Source organism: Macaca nemestrina, chromosome 4 (assembly GCF_043159975.1).
Source record: "Macaca nemestrina isolate mMacNem1 chromosome 4, mMacNem.hap1, whole genome shotgun sequence".
Classification (NCBI taxonomy): Eukaryota; Metazoa; Chordata; class Mammalia; order Primates; family Cercopithecidae; genus Macaca; species Macaca nemestrina.
Window position 1 is genome coordinate 90,976,617 of NC_092128.1, and position 24,934 is coordinate 91,001,550.

The 24,934-nt window shown below is 36.4% G+C and overlaps 1 protein-coding gene across 1 annotated transcript in view; it reads right to left on the reverse strand.

Annotated features, from left to right (window-relative positions):
* The window catches only part of LOC105475663 (MET transcriptional regulator MACC1), a 201,942-nt gene that overhangs the window by 106,410 nt on the left and 70,598 nt on the right, over positions 1–24,934 (reverse strand). Inside the window, 1 exon segment of the mRNA XM_024790911.2 lies at positions 6,869–6,959. The gene's annotated coding sequence lies outside the window, so the exon portion shown is untranslated.

Genomic DNA, 24,934 nt, shown 5'->3' on the forward strand with positions numbered 1-24,934 from the left:
CCTCCAACATTTCATCCTTCATACCTTGCAGCTCATTTTTTCCACATTTCACTTAGAACCTGATCCACAGTTTGTCTCATACATATGGCTTATGTTCAAGACTCGAGACCCTGAATCTACTTGCTAGGGTCCATGCCTGACTCTCTTGATTACATACGTGACCTTGAGCAAGGTATTTCACCTCTTCAGGACTCCTACTCATAACATAAACATAATAACGTTTGAGTCATGGGGTTTTTGTTTTCACTAAATGAAATAATTTTATGTAAAGTACTTAGCCTACTGCCTGGAACATAGTAAGAGCTTGATATTACTGGTTATTACAGTTATTAGCATTATTGACTTTATATATTTTTTTAAATTGTAGAGAGAAACCCTCAGATATTTCAAACAATTAGGGGAAGAAAAAGAAAACACTTTCTTCTTGCCTCAAGGCCACTCAGGAGCTCTAAATGCCATTATTATTGTTTCCTGAGAGAAGAGGCTGAGAGGAAGCATAAAATTCTTCCTTCTTCTCTATAACACACTAGAATTCCCCAGGAATGGAAAAAGCTTCTTTACAGTTGTACTGAGAATTCAGTGTGTTTTCTCCTTTGCTGTCTTTCTATTGTATTTTTTTTTCTTTATCTACTGGCTTTTCAAAGAATTTTTCATCAGCACTTAAATATGTGAACAATGTTAGATGACAATGTCATTGAAATAAATTAGAGTGAAAATGACAACACTCATAATGAAAAGTAATGAACTCTATTTAAAATGGCATTTTAACAATGCATCGAAAAAGCCATTATCATACCAATCTTACCAACACATTGTGTGTGTATATGTCTGTGCATGCATGAGTGCAAATATACTGAATGAAGTCCAAAGTACTACGGATAAAAGCATACTTTCTGTTCATACTTTCCTGCTGTGGTTTGAATTTGTTCCCACCAAAACTCATGTTGAAATTTGATCCCCAGTGTGGTGGTATTGGGAAGGGGGGCCTAGTGGGAGGTGTTTGGATCATGGAGGTGGGTCTCTCATGAAGGGCTTGGTGTTGTTCCTTGGCAGTGAATGACTTGAGAAACAACACCAAGCTGGAGCTGGGAGACTCAATCTCTGAATACCGGATTATTTCTTGCAGGAATATTTCTGCATGAGTTGATTGTTAAACAGCGAGGACATCACTCAGGTTTTGCTTCTTCACATATGTCCGCTTGCTCTTTGACGTTTTCTGCCATGTTATGACTCAGCATGAAAAGCCCTCGCCAGATGCCAAGCAGGTGCCAGTGCCTTGCTTCTTGTATTCAGCCTTCAGAACCATGAGCTAAATCGACCTCTTTTCGTTTTTTTTTTTTTTTTTTTTTTGAGACGGAGTCTCGCTCTGCTGCCCAGGCTGGAGTGCAGTGGCCGGGTCTCAGCTCACTGCAAGCTCCGCCTCCCGGGTTTACGCCATTCTCCTGCCTCAGCCTCCCGAGTAGCTGGGACTACAGGCGCCCGCCACCTCGCCCGGCTAGTTTTTTGTATTTTTTTAGTAGAGACGGGGTTTCACCGTGTTAGCCAGGATGGTCTCGATCTCCTGACCTCGTGATCCACCCGTCTCGGCCTCCCAAAGTGCTGGGATTACAGGCTTGAGCCACCGCGCCCGGCCAATCGACCTCTTTTCTTTATAAATTACTCAGCCTCAGGTATTCTGTTACAGCAACACTAAATGGACAAAGATTCTCTCAAAATGTCTCAAACCCATTTTCATTTGAAAACGTTATACAAAAGAACAATGCATTCATGAAGTACTTTCCAAAATATTCTATCTCCCTGCCCTGCTTTGAATACCTATTACTATATTATAGATTTGTCAACTTATTGATTGCCTGTATCCCTTACTAGAATTTAAGCCTTGTGAAGCAAGGAATTTGTTCATCTTGCTTTTAGCTATATCTCCAGCCCATAGTCAGTTCTTAATACATATTTGTGGAATTAATGAATTTCCCTTAAAACCTGTAGAAATACTGAGGCAACATATATATATTTACATGCACAATGCAAACTAGAAAAATCACTAGCTGAATCCAGCATAAGCAACAGTATAGTGTGGGTATAAATATTAGCCTGGAAATATTAGCCTGAGTTCTAGATTTGGTTCTGCCATCAAACATGAAGTTTAGGCAAAAACAGTATGACTTTTATATATATCAAATGACATGGATGATACATCATGTGATGTAAGTATGAATATACACATATTTATATTTATATACATATTTATATGTATATATTATATGTAATAATATATTTATACATATATGTATATAAATATATACATATTTATATATTATACATATAAATATAAGGCAAGCCTATGCTTTGCTGGTCTTGACTTAGTTCACTAAAAAATAATATCTGTTTGCTGCCCATTATCAGATGCAGGTTGTTTGTTTTGGGGATGGGGCAATGAGGAGATGGGAAGGAGATTAGTAGTAGGGGGAGATGGTCAGTATCTTTAAACAAATCTTTACACCCAAGAAGTTATTGGTGCTGAGCAGGGAAGAGGACAGGATAAGCATTAGGATAATTTTCTTTTTTCTTTTTTTTTTTTCCTTTTTTTTTTTTTAAATTAAATTAAACTTTAATTTCTAGGTTACAAACATGCAGGTTTGTTACATATGTATACATGTGCCATGTTGGTATGCTGTACCCACTAACTCGTCATTTACATTAGGTATATCTCCTAATGCTATCACTTCCCCATTCCCCCCCCCACAACAGGCCCCAGTGTGTGATGTACCCCTTCTTGTGTCCAAGTGTTCTCATTGTTCAGTTCCCACCTATGAGTGAGAACATGTGGTGTTTGGTTTTCTATCCTTGTGATAGTTTGCTCAGAATGATGGTTTGCAGCTTCATCTATGTCCCTATAAAGGACATGAACTCATCCTTTTTTATGGCTGCATAGTATTCCATGGTGTATATGTGCCACATTTTCTTAATCCAGTCTATCATTGATGGACATTTGGGTTGGTTCCGAGTCTTTGCTGTTGTGAATAGTGCCACAATAAACATACGTGTGCGTGTGTCTTTATAGCAGCATGATTTACAATCCTTTGGGTATATACCCAGTAATGGGATGGCTGCGTCAAATGGTATTTCTAGTTCTAGATCCTTGAGGAATCGCCACACTGTCTTCCACAATGGTTGAACTAGTTTACGGTCCCACCAACAGTGTAAAAGTGTTCCTATTTCTCCACATCCTCTCCAGCACCTGTTGTTTCCTGACGTTTTAGTGATCGCCATTCTAACTGGTGTGAGATGGTATCTTATCATGGTTTTGATTTGCATGTCTCTGATGGCCAGTGATGATGAGCATTTTTTCATGTGTCTGTTGGCTGCATAAATGATAATTTTCTTGTGCTATTACTATCTACAAAAAATGAGTTTCCTCTTTTGATGATTCTCTGTTCTATAAAATAAAACTGATAAGAACTCAAAGCAGAATCTAGTAGAAACTGTAGAGCATAATAAAGCTGTTTATATGATAAGTATTTCAAAATCTCAGTTATTAATTTATAATTTAAAGGGCTGTGAATTTAGGCTTTTTTAATTAAAGCTTATGGAAACATAAAATCAGACATATGCAAATATAAACCTGATTCCTCCTGTTCATTATTCCATTAGTTCAGATTGCAACTTGGTTTAATAGTGGTCTTCCTTCACCCAACAACTCAATGAAAAGCACAAGCTTAAATTTTCATATTTTTTGTTTGCCTCAGAAAAGATTGTAATCATCTTACTCTCATGGTAGATTTGCGGCATTATAGTAAGTTTGTGATTAAGTGCTAATGAATTATATTTAGATGCTTCCTGAATATTTGGAAACCCAACATTATTTAATATGATCTGGAGAGAAATAATGGAAATCAGGTAAGAGATGCATCTTTTAAAATTTCTACACAGGATTCCACTGCTAAATCATTGCCATGTATTTTAATGCTTTGAAATAAAATCATAATATTAAATTCCTGATTCAAATAAAAACTATCAAAATGCACATTAGGTCCTGGCCCAAATATATTCTGCTGTAGCACTGACCTTCCTGGCAGCATTCTTGTATTTGGATGGCAAATCTCTTTCTATGGTACACGAATATTGGGCTCTAGCACAACGTTTCAGCAGAAAAGGATGTGATAGTTCCAAAAGGCTTCGTAACCACAAAGCATAGAATAAATAAAAAGAACATAAAATTAAAGGATAACTTTGCACTGCGGTCAAATAAGGCAAAAGAAGAAACTCTTCACTCTGTATTTTCTCTCATATAATAAGAAAACCACATTCGTTTTACTGATGGAAAAAATAATTTTTTAAACTGTGATTTCCAATTAATAGACCTATATATTGTGTATATTACATCATGAAGCTCAATTCTAAGAGGCTTCAAAATCTTAGGAGAGAACTACAAATGAACTACACACAGTGAAAAGTGAATCATAACAGTAAGTAGATAAGAGTGTGCCCCTGGGCTAAATAATAACAAGAAGGTCAGGCTTAAAGTGATATTATCGAAAAGCTGGGATATTTTAGCCTATTTTCTTGGATAATATTAGCCCCTACAGACCTTGGGCACTTGCACCAGAGGCAGTATTGCATAGTAGAAAGATTATGGATGGACAGTGGAGCCCTGAGTTCTAAATCAGGCTCTGCCGATTTCTAGTGAGAAATCTGGGATGAACTACTTTATCCTGAGATTTATTTTTCTCACTGGCGAAAATGGAGGTGATACCTCTTGCTTCAAGGTTTCTTGTGAGGATTAAAGGAGAGCATCTGGTACCATACTAGCACATAATCAACATTAAATAAATATTAGCTTCCCCTTTCCTTTTTCTAAAAATACAAGCAGTCTGGGAAAAGCTAAGTGTTTTCTATGCTTATTGCACAAACATGTGAATATGTGAGTTTGGGTTTGGCAGGCGTGAACAATCTTTGTCAAAGGGGCTTTTGGTTTTTGTTTTGTTTGTGTTGAAATCATCAACTCAGGGATTTTTAATGGAAATAATAATAATAATTACTTTGTAATTCCCAGTCTAATAACCGACAGACACATAAACTATCCCACCAAAATGGATAAAAATTATTTTATTCATATATATAAGGAATATATATGAAATACTAAAGTCCAAAGTCTCCTTATAGTTACCTTAATAAAAAGAAGATGTCATGGAATTTTTAGACAGCAAATGAATTCTGGTTATAATTTTGCATCTTATGAGCATCTCTTCTGAGCTGACACTGACTTCAATATGATAAACACATTCAAAAATAATAGCAGAATAGTGAAGCCTTTATGGCTTTATTCTTTCTCTTTTATTTTTTTTTTGAGATGGAGTCTCACTCTGTTGCCCAGGCTGGAGTGCAATGGCGCAATCTCAGCTCACAGCAACCTGTGCCTCCTGGGTTCAAGTGATTTTCCTGCCTCAGCCTACCGAGTAGCTGGGATTACAGGCACCCGTCACCACACACAGCTAATTTTTGTATTTTTATTAGAGACGGGGTTTCACCATGTTGGCCAGGTTTGTCTTGAATTCCTGACCTCAGGTGATCCACCCGCCTTGGCCTCCCAAAGTGCTAGGATTACAGGTGTGAGCCACCCACCCAGCCTATTCTTTCTTTCTTGAAATTTGCCATCTATTCTAGGGACTAGTGTATTAAAAGCAAAATTTAGTTTCTCTTCAAAGGATCCATAAGCTGTTAAGTTTGAAAGCTATCACCTTGGACTGGGATGGCAAGCCTTAACACAAGGAAATGGATATCCTCTCTTTTCTCCACTTTTCAGCCTAGTGCACTATAGGTTCTCAATTAATGCTCATTAAATAACTAAATAAATGAATGGATGATCTAAAAATATTCCAAGACTTTAAATACAAATCTATGAAGATAAATCACTTGGCTGCCATTTATTAACATTATAACTAAAGTAACCATAAGAGGCACTGCAGAACTGTTCAGAATGGGTTATAAGTATATTTGCATCTTAGTAGAAGTAACATATTCAGAAAATGGCAAATTCCTAAAATCATTGTAAAAGGTACCAGATGAAGGTATTGGAATATAGCAATTGCCTTTATGGAGTTCACAGTCTACTGGGAGAGATTAGCCCATAAACAACCTAAAATAGATGTATATATAAAATAGAGAAATACACAAAACATATAGACGCATAAAAAATACTACAAAGCTCAGAAGCAGACCAATCAATGCTTTTGTGGGGACAACGTGTAGGGAACAAGAGGAGCCTTGAGATATACCTCTGAGGGGACAGTTTCATTGCATCTCAAAAATGAGCCAGATGTGATTGGTCGAACAAGGTGAGGAAGGACATTCAGGCAGCCAGTAGAGATGTGGAACAGCAACGTAGCCCAGAACAAAAGTAGCCAGTTTTGGGAAAGACAGAGAGATCAATGTAGTGGAGAGCAGGATAACGGGGAAGTGAGGGCAGGGACATGTAAGGTAGGGAGAGCCTTGTTGGCTGCATTAAGAATTTGGATTTCATATTGCAGGCTCGGGGTTTTCAAAATACAAAGAGTAAAGACACATCAGGGCCTACTGGGAAATAAAAACTGCTTAGCTTTTATCAGTTTAGGTTTCCACTCAATATTTTCTTTATTAAAAAAAAATTTAAACTTCTGTTTTAGGCATTGAGCCCATGAAAGATTTTAAGTGAGGGTAGTAACAACAGATTGACATTTCAAGAAGTTATTGTCTTGCTCTTTAGGGAAGGTGGGAGGAGCTCAAGTTGAGCTAGATTGCCCAGATGAAACATCTGAGGGGACTGTTTCAAGTGGGATAGAAAACTGGCCACGGGAACAGAAAGTTAGCGGTCTCTAAAACTATTTCCTACCTTTCTGGAGTAAGTGATTGGACTCAAGAAGAAGAAGATGATCAGAGTTGTTCCAGGTTTCAACTTGCTGTTTTGCATATATCAAGGTATTCTTCACCATGGAAAAGAAAAAAGAGGAAGATCAGCCTTGGGTGCAAATTGTGAGCTGCATTTGAAGTCCATCTAAATGCAAATGTGTGTTCAAGAGTTGGCCATAAGAATGTGGGACAAAAAAGAAAGATCCAGACAGAAGATACAGCTTTGAAAGCTAGTGACATAGTCATATATGTTCAGGTTAAGTACGCAGTAGATCACTCAAGGAAGGGATGAGCACATGAAAGGCCTAAAATAAAATGTGTTTTATTAGTTGAGGGATAGGCAGAAGAAGAGAAGTCTACAAAAGAAACTAAGACGTATAGGAAGGGAGAGAAAGTAGGAGATATTGTGTCACACAGGGTAAAAGGTTTCAAGGAGAGGGTCAAACCCTGAAGAAACCTCAAGCAAAATAAAACTGGAGAGGATCTGTTGAATTTGACAACGTGTGATTTCTTAGATACCTCAGCCAAAGCAGATCCATTGGTGGAATGATGAAAGCAGAAACATTTAGAAATTCACTGAATAGAGAGAAGGTATCTATTTGGAGACAATCTCAGGAACAAAAATATTAATTAGTTTAGTTAGTTTACAGCTTATTCAAGGCTAAAAAAAGAGACAACATAGCTATAGAGAGACACTACTAAGTATACAATTTCCACTAACCTGTGAGACTAGTACCATTTTATGAGGAAAAGGTATTGGTAATAAGGACCACGGGAATTTTAAAGGAGATTAAGAATAATGTTAAAAATTACAGATGTCAGTAATTGGTCTTCCACGTCTCATACCATTGTACAACAATGACCTGTATTTAATAAAATATTTTGCCAATAACTTCCTGCTTTCTCTTTGAGGCTGACACTTGATATTAACACTGCAGTTGATTGTGCAAGTTCTTTGATAATAGTGTCATCTATTATTGTTATATAAAGTTCATCTTTGAATGGTACCTGTTTACTTTTGATGTCTTCTCTAAATTTATGGAAAAAAATGTACTTCCAGGTATTGTTTTGAACTTGATTTTAGAAAATGTGATTGGTTTATTAGATTATTGTGCTTTATTTGAAAACTGTGCAAAAGCTTTTGTGGTTTCATGCTGCCACTTGATAAAGTTTTATAACAAACACTGAGAAACAGGAGAGAATGCATTAATATTCAGTTCAATAATATACAATTTTCAGGTATTTGTATTTAAAAAAAATAAGCAGGTCAGGAGGAAAAATATAATTGACTTACAACTTTGTCTACCCATTCAGGATCCATTTTACATGGTGGCACAATTGTAGAAAATCAGATCAAACTAATGAAAAATTCTAAAGTAAAAGTGCAGATGGCCATAGGCAGGGGAGCTGGTGTCAGGAATTGGCAAATTTCTGTGTCCTTCAGCCTTGACAGTAGGAGAGATGAAACACCGTGAAGCATTTTGAAAGCAATAAAGCTGGTCAAAGAACTTGTAAACAGCTAGGGAATAGATGAAGAAAACCATGGCCATTCTAGCATTAAAATATGACTTTTATTTAAAGTTCAAGGGCTAACATATTTAGTTAATTTGGTGAGAGAAGCAATGACCTACTTTCTGTGATTATGCTCAATGAGAGAACAAACGAAACTTACTTTTCAAAGATTCTTTTTTTTTCCCTAAGAAGAAAAGTACTTACTCACAAAACATCTTTTACTTCCCCCAAATTAAAGAATATGACTAAGGATTTATGTTTCCTTTAATTATGATAAAAAGTCTATGATCGTTATTTATGAACTAACACAATTCTAAATAGATGGCTAAAAAGAAGTTCAATTTTTCCAATTCTGTTTTATTTAACAGATTGTAGCCTTGCTTACCCCAAATCCACAGTCCTGTTACTGGTTTGTAGAGAGTTGACTGATTATAGGCAGAAAAAGAAGTGTAAGTTTCTCAAAAGCAGATGGCTGTATCCCCAGGGCTTCGTAGATGTTCAATAAACTCTTACTGCTCTAAACTGAGTCATACACAAAATAATATTGGCCAAAAGCTCACTTGTTCTGGTTTTAATATCATCCTATTTGTACAAAATACCTCCCAGCACTTAAAGATGAAAGAACTCAATAATAATTGATCTTGAAAGTAGATTTTGTTTAGACATATTTAATTGATTGACAAAGTTATTATTATTTATATAAACAGAAATATTTCATCTAGATACTAAGAACTCAATGCCAAGAGACCCAAAGAGGTAACATAAAAGGTAGGAACCTGTGGGTGTGGGGACTAGAGATACTTACAAGTGAAAGGGACAGGCAACAGTGACCCCACTATGGATTTTATGCTGCATGAGCATCTGGTTCCAGATACATGGATTTTTCAAGAGAAGACAGAAATATGGATTTTGAGGCTAGGTCTCCTAGTTTTAAAATGTTAATTGCTTTTTAAAACACCATGTGATCAACAACCTCTGATTAAGGTAGAAACTTGGCAGTTAAGGTCTTCAGACGTCAAATCCACTTAAAAGGGGTGAACAATTACAATGAATGGATCATGTGTTCAGCCTATGCTATCTGAATTACAAATAAACTTTCTCACTGAGGAGGGTATAGAGTGTATTCTGTACAGCTGTAGGAGCTATTGTCAAATTCTCTTCTTTCCTCCTCTCAGATGCAGTGGTGTGTAATACTATGACAATCTGAAAGTTGAACACGAAAATGATTAAGGAAAAGAAAAGCACTTAGAAACTCTTGCATAATTCATCATTGCAGCTGAGAATGAATGACCCATTGTTCTGTAGCACAAATACATTACAAACTACAACACATAATGAAAATTGAGTTCAAACACTCTTGAGTGAAAAGATTTAAAATGTTAATTCTTTTCATTATTAGAAACACTTGCAAAATGGTTCATTGCTGCTGACATAAGTGAACAAGTAACTATGTTTTAGATATATTTTATGCAGGAGGACATATTTGTGCATAATTTTGCTAGATGGGAGGAGGACATATTTGTGTATAATATTGCTAGATGGGAGGAGGACATAGTTGTGCAGTTCCCCCATGACATATCCATTCCACATGGCTGGACCGTACACATTATTATTGTTCCACCACATGAGAAATGCATCAGGGCCCATTCCTGGGCCAAAGTTCACTGCAGCAGAAACACCACATGTGGTGCCAACTTCTGTCACACTTCAGTGGAAGGATTTACAATCATTTACATTAGTTGTGGGTGTTTCCCTAACAAAGATTGTCAATCTGAACCATGTGATACTTTCAAGAGTAGATTTTAATAACTGTGTGTTTAGGTGAGTGTGTGTGTGAAGGGAGTTGTTTCTCAAAGCGGTAGAAAACAAATGCCCCGTACGCAAAGAGCTCTGGATATCAATCTAGATCTGCCACAAATTAGCTATGTAAATAATGGACAGTTTGGACAAACAACCGAAACCTTATTAAGCGGCTTCTGTATGCCAGGCACAGTGTTGAGTACTGGGTATATAAGAGAGAACAAGATAGGCCAGGCGCGGTGGCTCACGCCTGTAATCCCAGCACTTTGGGAGGCCACAGTGGGCAGATCACCTGAGGTCAGGAGTTCAAGAACTGCTTGGCCGACATGGTGAAACACGTCTCTACTAAAAATACAAAAAAATTAGCCGGGCATGGTGGCAGGCACCTGCAATCCCAGCTACTTGAGAGGCTGAGGCAGGAGAATCGCTTGTACCCAGGAGGTTGCAGTGAGCCGAGATCGCATCATTACACTCTAGCCTAGGCAAGAATAGCGAAACTCTGTGTGTGTGTGTGTGTGTGTGTGTCTCTCTCTCTCTCTCTCTCACACACACACACACACAAGATAGTGTCATTGCCCAAAGGAGTTTATATCTTAGTAGGAGAATCAAAGGATAGGCAGTTTTAACATAGAACCTTAAAGACTGCAGTAAACGTAAGCAGAGAGTATTTTCGAGGCATGTAGAATTAACATCTACCCTAATTTAAACTGTCAGAAAAGTCTTCCTTAATGAAGTGATGTGTCGGCAGATATCTGAACTGATATAGGATCTAGGTAAGTGAAAAGTGAGGCAAATAATATTTTAGAGGCAGGAAGCAAGATATGCAACAGCCAGAAATTGAGAGAGAGGCTAGAACTTCTGAGAACCTGCTCATTGTTTGTACGACTGTATCATTGTTCACAATGGAATATCAGCTGGACAATTCTCAATGTTCATTCTAGCCAGAAACAGGTTGGGGGAATAGTCAAAGATGTAGATATTGCCTTACTACTCTTTGTTCATTTATCCATCCTTTTAACAGTTACTTCAAAGCTATAGTCATTGCTTTTATATGGATTCTATTACTTTTTACATTAAATATAGCAATTCTCCTGAGACTATTGTTTGAAACAGAGACAGGTGACTTATTTTAACACAGAAGATGCTCATTTCTAGATCACAACTAACTTCACAATAATTGTTCAGCAGAACACTGCTATTAAGAAATTACATGGGAAGAAAAACCCAGTGATCGAATAATTTTAGGAAATGCAACATGTAATCCCTCTTGAACATCAGTTATTATATATTAGCATATTTAATATTCTAAGAAGTCCTTAAGTAAACAGAGCAATCAACAAATACTCTTTAATCCAGTATTAGATAATAGTACAGATTTAGTCAAGGGAGATGTGATGATTAAGATTAGATGTCAACTTGGCTGGATTGTGGGATGCCTATATGGCTAGTGAAGTATTGTTTCGGGGTGTGTCTGTGAGGGTATTGCCAGAGGAGATTGACACTCAAATCAGTGGACTGGGAGAGGAAGACTTACCCTCAATGTGGGTGAGCACATCCAATAAGCTGCCAGTGCAGCTAGAAAAAGCAGGCAAAAGAAGCAAGGTTAAGCTTGTTTATTGAGTGTTCTGGCTCTCTGTTTCTTGCTGTGCCAGACACTTCTTTCCTCTTCTCCTTCCGTTGGACATCAGTCTCCAGGTTCTTCAGCCTCTGGACTCTGGGACTTGCACCAGGAGATTCCTGGGGGCTGTCAGGCCTTCAGCCACAGATCGAAGGATGCACTGTCAGCTTCCCTGGTTTTAGGCTTTCAGACTTGGGCTGAGCCACTATCAGCTTCTCTCTTTCCCCAGCTTCTAGACACTTTGCTTTATAATTGTGTGAACCAATTCTCAATTGTCCCTAATAAGCTCCCTTGTATATATACATACATCCTATTGGTTCCATCCCTCTGGAGAACCCTGACTAATAAAAGACAGAATCACCATTACTGAACATGGGATCAGTGCCTATGAGGTTGTCATTTTCAAGGGCAGTCCTTGAGAATATCCCTTACAAAGGATCTAACTCTATTACCATCACATAAAGTTGACTTTTTTAAATAAAAGGAAACTAATGAGATTGACCACCATTTCCTCTATCTATTCCACTTAAACAGTGTATGTCAAGACCTATGACCCTTCCTAGAAATGGTATAAATATCTAATGAGGATAAAAAATATAGTACAACTATAAATCCCTTAAGAAATTGAGTTTCTTTTTGCTTTGCCTGGTCATGCTTGTTTGTTCACCTTTTAAGCTACCACAAAAGAATAGGGAGAAAATTGCCTATCAGTATCCTAAATTCGTTACAATTAGGTAGTGATTTATTGCCACTAAGACCAAAATTTCTTCCCTAAGAAGAGCAGTAAAAGAGGTCACATGGGGAAAGAATAGTAACTTCAATAAATAGTACTGAAAAAAACAGATTTCCACATGCAAAAGAATAAAATTGGACCCTCATCTGAACTACACACAAAATTCAACTCAAAATGGATAAAAAACCTAAACATAAGATCTGAAATCATAAAACTCCTACCAGAGAAAATGGGGGAAACTCTCCTTGATGCTGGCCTTGGTAATGAGTTTTTTCTGGCCATCTCACCAGAAGCTCAGAGTACAAATGCCAAAATAAATAAATGGGATTACATTAACTAACAAGTTTCTGCACAGCAAAGAAAACTATCAACAAAATGAAAAGGCAACCTATTAGCCAGGAAAAAATATTTGCAAACCACATATGATAAGGGGTTAATATCTGAAAAGCATAAAAACCTCTTATAATTAAATAGCAGAAAAACAATCCAATTAAAAAATGGGCAAAGACCTAAATAGACATTTCTCCAACGACAACACAGAAATGGCCAATAGGTATATAAAAAGGTGTTCAGCATCACTAATTATCAAGGAAATGCAAATTCAAACCACCAGTAGATACCACCTCACATCCTTTAAAATGGCTGTTATCAAAAGATATGAGAGTTAATGAATGTTGGTGAGGGTGTGAAGAAAAGGGAACTCTAGTATACTGTTGGTGGGAAGGTAGATTGATACAACCATTATGGAAAACAGTATGGAGGTTCTTAAAGAAATTAAAAATAAAGCTACTATATGACTCAGTAATCCCTCTCGTGGGTATATGCCCAAAGGAAATGCAATCCCCACCTCTTAAAAATAACTATAATCCCATACTCATTGCAACATTATTCACAATGGCCAACATATGGAAACAAGCTAAGTGTCCATCAATGGATGAATAAAGAAAGTAATATATTATATACACTATGTAATGTTATAGGATAGTATAATAACATGTACATATATATTATTTAGGTTTAAAAAAGAAGGACATTCTGCCATTTGCCATAACATAGATGGACCTGGAGCACATTATGCTAAGTGAAATAAGCCAGACGCAGAAAGAAAAATACTGCATGAGCTCACTTTTTGAGAAATCAAAGGGTCAAATATACAGAGACAGACAATAAAACAGTGCTTAGCAGGGACTGAGAGTGGGGAAACGGGAAGATGGAAGTAAAAGCCTACAAAGTAGCACACAGATAGGAGAGGTAGGATGAGCAAACCTAGAGCTCTCACGTACAATGTGAGGACTACAGGGAATAAAATTGTATTGTATTTGGAATTTTTGTTAAATAAGTAGATTTTAGCTGCTTTCATCACAAAAAAGTAGGTGAGATGACAGATATATTAATTTGCTTCACTACAGTAGCCATTTTACTATTTGTACATATCCCATAACATCATGTTGTAAACTTTAAATACACACGATAACTTTTTTTTAAGGTCAGAACACCTCCCCTGTCTTGGTATGGATACCAGTTCATGATTTCAGGGCACCCTGGGCAACCCCTTCTCATCAATCCCCATTGCCAAGTGAGTCACGTCACTGCTGAGGGCTTTTCAGATGTTTGAAGACAAATTCATCAGGCAGGGAGCAGGACCAGTGCCAGTGTTAGAGGTGTTAGTTGGCACTGAACTTGATAAACTGAACTTGGGATAAAACATAAATCAAACTCCCATCTTATTAAAAAAAAAAAAAGAAGGTTTCCTAAGGATTCATTTCTTAACCTGAAAATAATACAAATGATGTTTTGCATTCTATACCTCATTGTCTAGAAGAAAATAATTACAATATGTCCTTGCCTGGAGAAAGAAAATATCCATAATTTTAGTAGACTTTGGAATACCTTCCCACCTTTTCTATAATAACTTTATGATAAAATTTAAAGTACCTTTAAGAAGGGGAATCAATCTAGACTTGCCCACTCCTGTATTATTTGTACTTAGCTTAGTGTCTAGCACAGAGTAGATTGCTAAATAATGTTTACGGAGGGAGAATGGAAGAAAAGAACGGAGGAGAGACTTAGGCATCAAACATAAAGGCTGCCACTTTTATAGGAGCAAATCTCTGAGTCTAGCTGTTTTTAAAAGAAATTTTAAAAATGTTCTAAGAAGAGTTTTGGACTCTTGGGAAAATATGTTTCTTTTGTACTCTTTGATACAAACTGTAGGCCTAAACCTATTTTTATTTAAAAATGTCCTATAATTTTAATTGTAAACAAGATTCATTTGACTTGATTGATATTTAATTCACATAATTGGGGCATTCTCTACTTTATCTGCTATTCTCAAAAGAAATAATTCTATTTTCTTACGTGTGTGTGTATGTAACACTCAACTGGCACATTAGCATAAGCATTCACAGATCTGGTTAAAAGAGGCTATAATTGAAATGAAGAGTCACTGTAATAGCACAGCAACATATTTAAGGCTTTGATAGATGCTTGAGGTTCAACATACCTTCATAAATGTTCAGGGTTGTTAGCTTTGCAGTTATTTGGAAGCACTAAAATTTTCATCATCCATCCATTCATTGTATTAATCAGTACCTTTTCAATGACTAGTAGCAAAAAATGAAATCAGGCAGGCTTACATGGAAAAATGAAATGAAATAAAATGAAATGAAAGGGGGGATATACAGGCTCACTTTACTGAAATACAAAAGTTAAACTGATTACAATTGTCGTCAATAAATAATATCAGAATTAAATATCACTCTACTTCTTAGCTTTCCTTTTTCCTGTGTTGTTTTATTCACTAGCAGGCTCTCTCCCTGCAGTGGCAAGATGACTCCAGCAGCTTGAGGCTCAGTTTCTTCCATTGTAACAAGCTCAGTATAAAAGCTCTTCTTTCCTTATAGCACCTAAAAAAGTTTGATGGACCAGAAATAGAGTGTCCATTCCTAGGGCCAAGACTAATAGTAAGGAGGGCAGGTTTCCAAAAGGAAGTCAAAATGCTGCAGAAGAAAAAGACATGGATATTGAGGGGCAAAGATGCGAGGGTTGTCTGTTATGTACACATTCTACATTCTTGTGGAATTAGAAGACAGAGCTATTGCAGTATATTTGGATCATTCACAGGAAATTTATTTTTTGTTTAAATACTATCAAAATTTCTTATTTTTTTTTTTGAGCCTAGAAAATAACTGAGTGATTTTTGTTTACAAAAATTGACCATTGAATTGAACAAACAAACAGGCAGTTGAGCCTTTCACACTTTTGCGAGATATTTCATTGTGGTCACTTAATTAATGAATTTATCTCCATTTTTCAAATGCTAACAGTCATTCAAACATTGGCTATTCTCATTTTAGGAACAAACATAAGAACAGGTAATTTTGGTAAGTGTGAATGTTCATGAGCATGAGCAATAAATTTTCAACTATGTAATACATTTGAACCAAAACTAAAGTTGCTTGATGAACATGAATTGTCTGTTTTTAAAAAGTGAACTATACATTGGTGAAATAAGCAATCCGGAGTCTGTTATTCTGACTTCATCTGACATAGCAAAAAGAAGAGTGAACACAAAGTCAGAATATTTTGGCTTCAATAAAAACTTACCATATTATAGCCCTGCAATCTTAGGCAAGTAACTATTCTCAAAGAATTACTCAATTGTCAAAAAGGATAGTATGTGGAAAGTAGTTATAAAACTTTTAAAATACCATATAGATTTATGAAACAAAAAGTTTCCTCCACATAATGTATTTACGTCTGCTCGTCACATGGAAATTCTTAGCTAACTAGTGTTCTTTTATTATTTTGCTCTGATGAATCTCTTTATGACTTATTAAATGTTTATGACTATTTGAATACATAACCTATTCATGACCAAACTACAGCGCTGGAAATACCCTGCATAATCCTGCAGATGGAACATTTTGCCAATGCAGACAGAATGAGAAATGACAGTTGTAGGAATAAAGAAAGAAACTCTTGCTTTGGTAACTTAGTTAAAAAAACAAATACGGATGAGATTTAACTGAATATTAAACAACAACTGATAGAATAAACCTATATTATTTGAAATATCAGTGGTTTAACTTGTATTATTTCTTTTGAAACAAACTCAATTTTCTAAATAAGAGAAAAAATTATAGAGTATTTTCTAAATTTAATGTGAAAAATAAGGCCCTGAAAAATTGGAATGTCTCACAAGCGCATGGATATTTAATAAAAAACCATGACAATGCCAACACATCTTGTCATCCCACCATATATTGATTCCCAGATCAGAATAAATACACCTGCAGGTAGAAAAATAGAGTCCTATGCAGAAATGCAGGCCTTCTGTTGAGGTTGCTTTATCTTGTGCCATGACATGTCAGCTACAAATAAATAAGCTAAGTAATATAATGTTTCCTTATTCAGATGTTTGGAAGATGTACCACCTACACTCTTACAGGAAAATTTCTAAATATTTCTATATTCATATATTTAGAATATATGGCTTTATTATTATGCTTTATTTTCTTAAAGTTTGCTTCTTTGTTTTCTTTGTTTTCTTTCTTTTTTTTTTTTTTTTTTTTTTTTTTTTTTTTTTTTTTGAGACGGAGTCTCGCTCTGCCGCCTAGGCTGGAGTGCAGTGGCACTATCTCGGCTCACTGCAAGCTCCGCCTCCCGGGTTCACGCCATTCTCCTGTCCGCAGGCGGACTACAGGCGCCCGCCACTACGCCCGGCTAATTTTTTTGTATTTTTAGTAGAGACGGGGTTTCACTGTGTTAGCCAGGATGGTCTCAATCTCCTGACCTCGTGATCCAGAGCCTCGGCCTCCCAAAGTGCTGGGATTACGGGCGTGAGCCACCGCGCCCGGCTGCTTCTTTGTTTTCAAAGAAGATGTATGGTCTGTTCGCTTATTATGTGATAACTTATCTTTTACTTCTTATATTTGTTTATCTATTATCTATGATAATAAATATTAATTGGGAAAAGATTCTTAGTGAAGGATTAATTCATAACATTATTCCTATCATGAAAAATGTCATTTTAATTTGCATTTTGAATGCTTTTACAGAGCTGGAATCCCTGGAGCTTAAAGTTTATTTTGACATCTGCTTAATTAATCTGCTTAATAATCAAGTTATGATGAAACAATTGGGCTGTCAAAAGAAATGATCAGTGCTGTATTATTCTTAGTCACATTGCTTTCTCTTTGTCACCTTCTAGTCTTTCATAAAAATCAAACTATGGAAGGCCACAAATAAGCATTTGACACATAACAAAATGAGCTCTAGGTTATCTATCTGGCCAGTTATTTTGCTATTTTAAAGATATCAAAGACTTGGATAAAATGAGAAAATTTCAGTCTATGATCTCAGTGTTTCTTTATTCTTAAGTTTATGCAAATACCTATTTTTAGTCACAGTTGGAAAATGGAATGCTTTTGTTAATATTCTAGTTAACAGAGTTATCATATATCTTATATGACATTCAATACATTGGATTTCAAATCAGCTAAGATATATGTTTAAAATCAACTAAAATGTAAAATGTACTGTGTCCTGGGTATTACTCGATATAACTCTATATAAAGTCTCAGTTAATCCTCAGAATAAACTAATGTTACTACTATAACCATTTTACAAAGAGATTAATGGAAAATCAAAGCCAAGACACTGAGTGTAATACAGAGACTCAAACCCAAGATTCTAAATTTAAGATCAGAATTTTTCACACTATACTCTATGTAATATAATAATAATATCAATCATGGATAGTAGGTGTTAAGCATGCTTTATGTGTACTTTTTAAAATTGTCTCATGCCTGTGAGATTTTCTCTCTGTTTCAGGTAAGTAATTTGGCAATCAAACGGCTGAAGCAGTCGCTTAAAGCCACTCAGTAGGTAAATGGTGAAACTGGGATATAAATTCAAGCCAGGCCACCTAAATTTAACATTTAAAGTCTTCCTGCTGTAGCACACTTACTTACTTTCAACTGTAACCAACACTTACAAAAACCACAATTCAATCTATATGAGGTCATTAGATAATACTTCAGGAGCTAAAACTTCAAGATTACCATCAAGGACTTCTTTTCCATTGCTTCATTTATGTCAGGTACTGGTTTAACAGCTTTTTGGTAAATAGAGAGCCAATAAATATGACTGGTTCATTCAAATTTTCATTTCGCTTTTATATAAATATTTGGCATTATGCGCTGTATTTTCCAAATTCTGGCAGGTTGTATAATTTTTTATGCAGTCGGATTAACAAACGGTGTTATAGCTATGATTCATTCAGCAAAAGAAGACTAAATAAACATAAGAAAAAACAGAAAAATACACATAATTCAATTTTGTGAAATAGTCTAGGCTATAAGCGAGTAAACATCCAGTATCATAAGTAAATCAGTACATCTTAATGTACATACATCTGTACTAACATATACACAATAGAACAGGCAGGAAGTTCAAGGAAATAAACGCTAAGAATTCCTAAGCAGTAAGGACGTAACTACAGGAAACAGTATTTATTTTTTAATCAACTTATTCAAGTATAATTTTTATAAAATATAATGCTCCCATTTTAAGTGTACTGTTGAATAAGTTTTGACAAATATATAAACTTGTGTAACTACCACCACAATGAAAATACAGAAGAGTTATGTCATTCAAAATTTCCCTCATATCCCTACACAGTTAATCCTATTCTCTTGGCACTAGGCAACCACTGATCTGTTTTCTATCACTGCAGATTAGTTTTATCTATTCTAGAACTTCACATAAATGAAATCACACATTATGTGCACTTTTATGCCTAGCTTCCTCTGCTCACCATACTGCTTTTGAAACTTATCCATGTTGTTTCAATATGAGCAGTTTATTCCTTTTTCCACTGAGTAATATTTCATGGCATGAATCTACCACAAATGGTTTATCTAACAGTTAATGGATATTTGGATTGTTTCTAGTTTTTGAGTATTATAAAGCTGATATGAACTCTGTGTACAACTGCACTTTTACTTCTCTTAGTAAATAACTAGTAATGGGATTTTAGTGTTGTATAAGTGTGGGCTAATTGTACATGAAACTGTCAAACTGTTCTCCAAGTAGATTGTATCCTTTTATCCTATACCAGCAGTGTATGAGAGTTTTGGCTGCTTCATATCCTAAACACATTTGGTGGTGTTGTTCTTTTAAAATTTTAGTCATTTTAATGAATGCATAGTTTTTTATCATTGTGTTTTTATTTTGCATCAGTGAAACAGTTTATTTTTGAGAGGACTAGAATATCCAGTGAAAATCCTAGTTAAATGAGTTGACACTAGAGTCACACATGGTTCTGAATCCCAGATCTGGTACTTACCATATGTGTGACTATGAACAAGTTATCTTGGCTTCTCTACGCCTCAATTTTCTCCTCTGTTAATTCATAATAAAAATAGTACCTTATTCAGATTTTATTTTACACTTTGAAGAGAAAATAAACATAAAGCACTAATCGTAGTGTCTGCATCATAGTGAGTGTTCAATAAAATGAACCAATATTATTCCTACTTCACAGAATGTAGAGGGCTATAAATTTTTAAAGCATGATAATTTGTTTTCTAGTGACAATAATAATAATGTTATACATTTGCAGTATCTAGCTCACCCAATGTAAGAAAGTGCTTCATAGCAATTTTTTATTGAGAAATCTAATGTCTTCAAAATAAGTGGATCATAAATATAAGCAAGCATTACTCTAGAAGGTATCTCTGTATCTAATTCTGTTTTTGTTAACATTTTGTTTTGTATTTTTTTTCTAGTTGAGACTTGATCCTGACAAAATATGCAGACAACATTACTTTGCATAGCCTTTATCCTGGGGAGAAAAAAAAAAAAAAAAAAGCAGTATCGAGTATTTAGAACAGTGTACAATAGCATCCTACCCTGTATTACCCTATCTCCATCCAAAAGCCACCTCTGTGGTCTCAATAGTGCCCTAAAATGCCAACTTCCATTTTATCCCAACATCAACTACGTTAGTATATTCTCTCTTTCCTCGCTAAGTAAAACTTCCTACTCAGCTGTTTGCGGTGCAGTCTGTAGACAGTTCACTAACACTGCCTGTAACCACTCCTCTCTCCTGCCTGAATCAGTGACACCACAGTCAGCTTTCCTTCCCCTCATTCCATTGCCAAACCTCTCTCCAAGTCTGATAGCTCTACCAAATCATCTAGCTTTTGCTTCTGTGTGGTCTGACAGAATTGGCACAGAGAAAGAAGCACTAAGTTCCGTGACTTCCTATTGATTTTTTTTCACTGTTAATGAAGAAAGTTAGGAGTAGCCAATAGACATTTTGTTTTTTAGAAAAAGCATCTTTCTGAAACACAAAGACATGGCTTAAAACTGTGAAAAGTTAAAGAGTTTGAACTAATTGCCATTCAGTCCTTGACTTATTTGGTGACCCTAATATGTTTACTAACAGTTTTTTAATAGCTTATTGTTACAGGATTTAAAAAAAACTATTACTTTTATCTTATAACAACACATAGCAATTAAATTATATAATGAGTTGTTCTTCTAGTTATTTCATATTAAAATCTTCTTTGAATATCGTAAATACTATGAGTTCAGAGGCATTAAGTAACATGAAATGCAACCACTGCCACCATCACCTCCAAAGCTAACAAACTTAGACCGAACTTACTGGAAAGAATTACAGTGAGAGCATATTAGAATCCTGGCCCCAGAAGACGCATAGAGTGGGGAGTCACTAATAAAAGGCCTCAGGCAGGACAAACAGGTAGGAGCCCATCAATCAGCATTAGGATTGGGTCACAAAGCTGGAACCAGTCAACAACCAGAGTAAAGGTAAGAGTTGCATAGGTTTATCTATACAGTAGATTACATGGGTCCTGAAGCTTGGCACAGAAGTCTGTCTTTAAGCAGGACACAAATGAAGTCATCCATGAGGAGGGTGAAAGGGGAAAGGTGGGAATCGAACCATGTATACCTCCAGACCTGCACAATTTAATAAGACAAGAAGTCATTTGCCATATTCACTGCATACTCCACTTCCTATGCCCCATTTCTGGCATTTTTTTTCTTTTAGGCCTATCTATACTCAATCCACTTCTAAAGCTAAGCAAGACAGAAAATTGGGGTTCACTTTCCTACAGCTGTCACTAAGTATTAAATTTGAGTCTATGTTCATTATCCAAACCCTTCATCTAGAGTTGAATCAACCGAGGACTGGACTTCCCTAATACTTGGCTGCTTTTCCTTATCTTAGCATAGCTTTCTGGGCTTCACCCTGCCTTCGCTCCCAGTTCTGATGTATTCCAGACTCACAGTGTTTAACTAGATTTCAAGTCCTGACTCCTTTTTAACCCAGTTCTGTGACCAACCATGAGTTACACTGACAATCACTCTTGGCTTCTCTTCTCCAGTCACTCAGAGGACTATGGTGGGATAGCTCGAGAGGAGGAGACCAAAGGGTACTTTCTGCCATTGCCACAAGGATTATTAAAGAATGACCTCTATAAATAAGCAACATGCAAATTCCTTCAAGACAGAGCTGATATAAGCATCAGGAGATTCCATGGATGGAGGAGTTTCTAAAGTGCTTCCCCAGGGTGTGACATCGGCATTTTCTCACTTTGCTTTTCACTCCAAGCTCGTATGCTGTCTGTAAGAAGATGCTACTCCCTCTTTCAAGACTCGGGCCTCATCTACCCTGACACACAGGATATTTTAAAATTCCATGAAAGAACAAAGGGAATCAGTTACAGAAAATCCAAATAGCAGAAGCATAGTTAAGTTTCCATATTTTGGGATTCATGTCCCAAGACATGTGAATTTTGTTCTAAAATGGGTTGAGCCAAATTCACAGGTCTCTTTCCCATGTGGCAGGTATGATTTTAACAAGCATACACTCAAGTATCAGAAATGCAATTTGGCTTTACAGCTAATATCTTGTTCTATCTACTCTAGAAATCCCCCTTCCCACAAAAAAATAGAATATACATTTTTTAATTTTGTATTTATGAGTCTCTCATTCAAATCCTTCCCATTCTTCCAAATTTAGTACCTGGGTGTAGAACGAAGCTGACATGTTCTCAGACATGGAGGTGGAACATGCAAGTCTCCAGGTGATGTACCAAATCCTGCTTGGTTCCTGGGTAATGGCCTCTGTCCTGATTACTTCTGCAGTGGTGTAACCACATGGCTGCTGAAGATTCATCTGAGTTGAGATTGCCCTGCTTGGTCTTTGGAGTGCATCCTGTTACCATTGCTGATGTCCATGAACTTTGCCTTAGCCTCCAGTCACAAGTATCTCACATCCTACCGTCTATCTGGCTACACTACTCTTTCTATTGATCACAAGGGCACGTAGCACTTATGAATGGCCTTGGGGACGTATGCTCTCTTATTTGCTTTCTCCACACCACACTAAGCTGAGACTTCACTCAGGCCCACCCCCTTGGATAACTATTGCTAGATAAATGCTGCTGGCATTTCAGAGGCATGGGATTTCCCCATGAAACTTTCCATATTTCCTGTTATGCCCAGGAAAGCAAGGTATCAGCCCCAAAAATTTTAAAATTACCAAACCTACCTGAATATTCTTTATTCATTCTTTTGGATTCAGCCATAAGAGGGGAATCAAAAACCCTAAAGATATTTATTTTTCTGTTTTCCAGGCTCCATCTCTCTCTGGCCAGCTGGGCTTTCCTCCTTCTATGGGCCAAGAAATTTCCTTTTATTGCATATTTTTCTCCCTATTTATTGTTTCTGCCATATAAATTGCCTTATCCTCCTCAAGCTGAATGTTTGTTTTGGGAGTTGTGAGAAAATCAGCCTCTTCTCAACTAAGCCAGGCAATTTCAGTGTTCAAAAGTGCTTGATTTTGGACTACGGAGAAAATTCCATTTTCAAATTCAGGCCCATGTTTCTCTGTTTGTAAGAGTGTCCTGCTTTCTCCATGAAGCAATGCATGCTATTGACCTAGTGGTTTGGAGAACTAGAAACTGAGGATGACTGCAGCAAAGCTATATTGATTTATTTTCTCAGAATTAGTACCTCAGTTTTCCCTGGCAGCAAAATTAGTGTCTCTGTAATTCCTAACAGTTTTCCATTTATTTCTTTGTGACATATATTTTCTATATTTTCTTTCTTTTTTTTTTTTTAGATGGAGTCTCACTCCGTCACCCAGGCTGGACTGCAGGGGCTCGATGTTGGCTTACTGTAACCTCCGCCTCCTAGGTTCAAGAAATTCTCCTGCCTCAGCCTCCTGAGTAGCTGAGGTTACAGATGTACCACCATGCCTGGCTGATTTTTTTTTTTTTTTTTAGTAGAGATGGGGTTTCTCCATTTTGGACTGGCTGGTCTCAAACTCCTGATCTCAGGTGATCTGCCCACCTCAGCCTCCCAAAGTGCTAGGATTATAGACATGAGCCACCATGCCCGGCCTGTGGCATACATTTTCTACCACATAAGTATAATTGTTGGACATACTTGACCCTCAGGGCAAGGACAAAAAAATCAGACTCCAGCCTCCTGAGACTCTCCCACTTAGCAAATTATTGGCAGCGTTATGGAGACTTAGGGAAGGACCTTCATCCCACCTTAGGTACATGGCCTTATCTATTATAAGATCTTTGCTTTGTAATACTTTAATTGGTCATTACCATAACAAACAATTAACATATAATAAATATATATTAATAAAAATACACATAGATAAGTTGTGCTACAAACTGTAGATAAAAACAAAAATTTAGCTCATACTTGAATAGCAAATCTATGAGATGAAACTCTTAACTCTTCATGGAAAAAGAAAATGCACTAGTCAAGAAATAAGTACATTAAATTACTGGGAAAACACTGCAAGGATCAGGATTCCACTTTTCTGTTGTCAAAAGGCAATCTACCCCAAGAGTTAGGCCTGGAGTGTGTTCTCTGAAGAACTCTGTTGACTCTAAAGAGAAACCTTAGACTACCATTTATTGCATGCCTGCCAAGTACCCTTGGTTTAATCTATATTTTCTCATTTTGTGCTCACAACAACATTTCAAAGTGGGCATTATTAGCCTCATTTTCAGAGGTACAGAGATAAAGACCCCAGTCACCAGTAGAGGTATGATTGGACTTATTTCTAAAAGATGAAAAAATGCCCTCAATGTGTGATTGAAGCAAGTTCATGAAATTGCTTCAAAATCTTCCTGTGGGGAATGGAATTAGAAACATGTCCCCCACCTCCAAAAACAGTGCAAATAAGAATTATACTTTCACCTCTAAGCTGATCTTTAAATTCAGCTTTTAGATCCTGTTGAGATTTAGTATTGGGTGACTCCTATTCAAGTCAACTGACACTTCAGTCAGTTGATTAGTGAATAGACAGGGTTATAATAAAA